The sequence below is a fragment of the Chrysemys picta genome, chromosome 5 (assembly GCF_011386835.1).
Source record: "Chrysemys picta bellii isolate R12L10 chromosome 5, ASM1138683v2, whole genome shotgun sequence".
NCBI lineage: Eukaryota > Metazoa > Chordata > Testudines > Emydidae > Chrysemys > Chrysemys picta.
In genome coordinates, this window is record NC_088795.1 from 180,226 (window position 1) to 185,366 (window position 5,141).

Below are 5,141 nucleotides of genomic sequence, written 5' to 3' on the forward strand. Positions count from 1 at the left end.
CAGGTCTACATTCTTCGTTATCAAAAGGGCGCAGCATTGTTTGAACTCTGCTCCTGTTGAGATCAGTAGAAAGAGGAATGAGAATGGGAAATTGGTTCAAGCAGCAGAGAGGGAGAGGGATCTATGTCAGGAGACTAGGAAATGGCCCTCACTCAGCCCACGGGGGCTGGCTTCTCTTCCTCAGTTTGGCAGATTCTTTATCATTTGAAGTCTTCAAACCAAGACTGGATGATTTCTCAGAGATCTGCTCCATCTCAGTCAGAAGTTATGGGCTTGATGGAGGAATTGCTGGGTAAAATTACAGGCTTGTGTTCCTCAGGATGTCAGATTAGATCCCAGATTAGAGCCTAGGAACAATTCCCATTGACTTTAATTGGAGCAGACTTTGGCCACATTGACTGCTTTTGAACATCCCACCCAAAACCACTAACAAAGTTCTTCAGGGGAAAAATCCCTTAAAAAAGAGATGGAGGAGACAGCAGAGGTCCTGCAATAAACCGCCATAGAAGAATTGGGCAGGACTGCTTTGATCATCAGTCTGAAGATAGACGTTGAGGCAAGGCGTCTCCTGTCTGCCAAGCGTGGAAGGGCCATGATGGATCTCCACTGCACCTGGTCCTGCTGGCTTCATGCTGCTCCAGTGTGAAAGTTACTAGTGACCCCCCCTTAACAGAGCAGCCTTTATGTCAACCAGGGCCATAAGGGGGAAGCAGACACTTCAAGTACACAGTAGCCTGAACTTTTCAACTGTCTTCCCTTCAAGGCCTTACGGTAGTTGGAGCTGGTCCCAAGCCGGTTTTCACTGACCAGATAGCAAAAGCACGGGTCTGACAACCACCAATCAAGTGTTAACACTGCAAGGACCTTTGTCTGAATGTGTATAAAGGATCTGTAAAATGTGTGTAAGACAGAGTTTTTGTACTAAGGTGCAAAGCTCTCCTTTCTTCTGCAGAATAAAGCAACTCTTCCTTATCCCTGTCTGGCTGTTATTGGCTCTCAGCTAGGTGGACCCGATATTTCGGTAACAGTTTCTGGCGACTCCGCCGGGACTATCCTAGCTCGGACATTGGACTCCGGACGGCTGCGGCGAATTGGGAACGGCGCCAACGGGGTGTTTCGCCCCTTTTCTCTGCTTCACCGCAGCCCCTGGGGTTCGTGCTCCGATAAGGTGAGTCCTAATAGGATAAGGAGACACTATCTGGTTCTGGTCTGGTTAACCGGTTAATGAATTTCTGTCTTATACATTTGGGCGTTAGGTGTGTGGACGGAACTGAGCCTCTCATTCGTAATTCCTCAGAGTGGAAGCCATCGCGTGCGATGAAGCTCTGAGGTCGAATTGGGATCCTTCTGTCCCGTCCCCTGTAGCGGTCAGTATTAGTAGAAATTCCTGTAATAGGATCCTATTAGGCCATAATTCCCTCTGTTCTCTGTGTAATTCTCTGTTAGAGTGTCAGCAGGCAGGTGGGTGGGTCTCTGGTAATTAGGCCATAATTCCCTCTGTTCTCTGTGTAATTCTCTGTTAGAGTGTCAGCAGGCAGGTGGGTGGGTCTCTGGTAATTAGGCCATAATTCCCTCTGTTCTCTGTGTAATTCTCTGTTAGAGTGTCAGCAGGCAGATGGGTGGGTCTCTGGTAAAACCCTCTGAGGATAGCCCTTTAGATTATATGTTAAGTAAATGGTCTTTACCCGGTGTTTAAAAAGAAATAGTTACACCTTGTGTAGAAATTGATGTGGCTAGTGTTGTAGAAATTGAATTGTGGAGAGGATGTGCATTTTCCCCAGAACATGTGCAGTGTATATTGTAGCAGAGGTAAAAGAAATGCAAACCTACCAATATAGGTTGTGTTGTCTCTTCCAGATCACTGGGTGTTTGAAAGCAGGAGTTAGAAGTAAAAGGCAATCAAAAGTCTGGGAAAGTTAATTGTGTCCCTTTTTACGTAAGAATTTTTAAGCTGTGGATAGCTTTGGATCTGGAAGCAAGCCAGAAAGCATCTGTATTAATGCAATTTTCTAACTAATAAGGTAGAAGCCACTGAAACCTGGGCTGCCTATGAAACAAATAAAGGAAATATGGGGTAATTCCTCTGTTTTGCCTAAAATCAACAAGAGTATGTGTATATAAAGGAAATATTTTAAGCAATGACTGACTGCCCAGAAGGGGTAGACCTCTGTTCTTTTGTCTTTCAGATCATCAGAGAAAACGGATGCCAGCTGAATAGCATTCAACGTACCATGCATTCGCTGGCACAATAGGAATTATTTTTATGTTCTATGGCCAAAATTGTTGTTAAAATTTGCATACCAACAGTCTTTGGAAGCAAGGACATGGAAGGTTAACCCACTCCCCATATTGCCCATGGGATCCTTCTGGCTACCTCAGATTTCTAGCCAGAGGGCTGGGGAGGGAGGAAAGCTATTGGACACCAGAGGTTGTACCGAGTGGACTCCTCAAAGGTGGGTGTGCTTGTCCTGGTTTGTTGCTCCAAAGCTCTGTAATAAAGTTATTTTACTGGAAGGGTGTACATGGCATACATTGAGTAATAAGACTAATGTACTGTATAATGGCAATTGTGTATGTGTTCATTTTTGGGAGAAGGTGTATGAGTGAAGAGTGGAAGTTTCCTTTGTAGGTTAAAAGAAGCCAAGAAGGGAAGCAGGAAAAAGAACAGAACGAGTTAACTGGAAAAAAAATAGCCAGCAAGCTCAGTCCAAAGATAAGATGCTGGCCCATCCAAGGACACTGCCCACAGCTAAGACTTGGCTGATAGCCAAGAAAAGGGGGGGCTGAATGTGCCCAAGCAACTATGAGATCTGCAAAACACTGCCAGGCATTAATGAAATGTGTTAGGTTTCTTTTCTCACAGATAAAAGAAGTGCTACCCAAAGACCCTAGCAGCCCTGCCGTTCATTGAAACAAGGAGACTGAGTCTATATAAAGTTCATCAACGAAAGACTGCTTTGGCTCCATGCTGGAAAGGCCCTTTCCAAGTGCTGTTAACCACCAACACCGCTGTGAAGTGCCAAGGACTACCTGCCTGGACCCATGCTTCTCACTGTAAAAAGACCCCTCCACCTCGGGAGGACTCTTCGACTGATAAGCCTATTTCTCCTTCTAGCTCTGCTGTGCCTTCTGGACAGCAGGAAAAAGGAAAAAAGACAAGGTGAAGTGCTAGTAACCTCTCCCTTGTCCACTGACAGACCTACTGTGCCTCTGGATTTTTCTAGAAGAAGCAAAACCATTACAGGGTGATGTGCTAGTAACCTCTCCCCTGTATGATGCTAAATCACACTGTTTCAGGAAAAGAGAAGAAGGAACACTTGCTTCATTGGAACCACCAAAGTCCAGGGATTCCTGACTACAAGAGACATTAAGAACTGACCCTGGTGAAGAAACAAAGAATTATACACTGGCAGGAAGAAACTTGTGGGACCCATGCTTGGGAATGTGGTATAGTACTACACCAAAAAGAAATGTATTAGGATATCAATGAACTGTGATTAACACTACACTAGGGACTGTTAAATTTTCATTACCCTTATTCAGTTTCCAGATCACCACTACATACCCAAATTGCTCACAGGGGGCTGCCATTAGATTAGCACAACAGAGGGTTTGGGTTATTTCCTCTAGAAAGAAAAGTGACTTGACTGGATCCCTATGGGATGGGGCCAAAAGTGCAGCAGCAGTTTGGAATATTTTTAAGAACCAAGAACATGATGAGAAATTGGGGCACAGATAACCCAGGTACAGGCTGGAATTGGTGAGTTACATGTTATCTCCGCCCTTAGTTCTATGACCCAGAAGTTGCTGACAGAGATGGTATTGAATATCACTGAGGCTGGGAAGGCATTGCAGTGGGATCTAGCATGTTCAGAAATTCAGGATTTCCTGAATGACCAGCTAATGGCCATTCGGAATGATCTAGAGCATCAGGCTTGGCCCACTGCCCTTACAGACACATCAGGAGTACCATCTGATCTGTGGCCATGGAGACATACTTGGAGACTTTCTGGGTGGAAGTGCAGACATTCTCAGTGCTCCTTCCAAGCATATGGACCGGTTGGGGGGGGTGTGGGCTCCCACATACCGAATCCTGCCGGGTCCATGGGGAGGATGCATGTGGGATTGGGTAATTTACCAAGACAAGGTGAGTGACTTTGAAATGCTGAAAAATGATATTTGCTTGGCCTCCTTTTTCCCTCTGAGGATTCATGGCTTTTGTGGATCTTTCCGGGCAGTTCATATTTATCAGTGGCCCATTCATTTCCTTTTGCATTGAACAGAGCCCCGGAGCTTTAAATTGTATTATCAATGGGTGACAGCCCGCTCTGATTCAATTTCAGGGGGAATGTAAATAAGCCTCCATATCTTAATCGAATAAAAATGATATTACTACTCTTAACAAACAGACAAGAGGAAAAGCTTGCTTATTTATTGCAATGAAAAGATGTTTGGGCAAGTTCTCTGCCATCCCTCCTGGTGGAACCCTGGTGCTGTCTGAGTGAACCATTTTCATCCACTTGCATTGACTCCACCTGGGATTGCTGCCATCGGTTCTGGTCCCTGCTACACTTAACCCATTCACAACAAGAACAATGGACTTTCTTCTAAAAATGATTTTTCCATTGCTCCACAACTCATGCAGCAGTTTACCCCCGTGCCAGTTGAATGTAAACCAATACTAGTCTCATCTAGTAGCATTTAACTAGGGATTTGCACTCACTATGCACTGGTGTAAAAGATTACACAATAGCATTGCCAACTCTTGGGATATCGTTGTGAGACAGGCTGTTTGGGGGTTTCCTTATCGCTCCAGGTCCTGGAGTCAATTATTGGAGAATTTCAGCTTCAATTTTAAAAGAATTTAATTACCAGCCCCCATTGTTACAGATTGAGTGGTCACTGGGATGGAAAAAGACAACTAAAAATCCAAGTCCTCTGCAGTGCTGCCTGCGCCCCGAGCCTATCTCAGCGTAGCTCTGCCAGCAGACCCCCGCAATGTAGCTACAGCCTATGATGAGAAAAGCAGTTTTGCTTTTGCTGTAGAAACACCAACTCCCTGAATGTTGTCACTGTGTCTACATTGGGGGTTTTGTTGGATAGCCATGCCAGCCACAGGAGTGGTTTGATAACACCCCTGA

The 5,141-nt window shown here is 45.1% G+C and overlaps 1 long non-coding RNA gene across 1 annotated transcript; it reads left to right on the forward strand.

Annotated features, from left to right (window-relative positions):
- Positions 1-909: 909 nt before the first annotated feature.
- LOC135983495 (uncharacterized) lies at positions 910-2,647 on the forward strand. The gene is made up of 2 exons (XR_010601173.1): positions 910-1,461; positions 1,616-2,647. It is a non-coding gene; the product is annotated as an uncharacterized LOC135983495 (long non-coding RNA).
- The last annotated feature ends 2,494 nt before the right edge of the window (positions 2,648-5,141 follow it).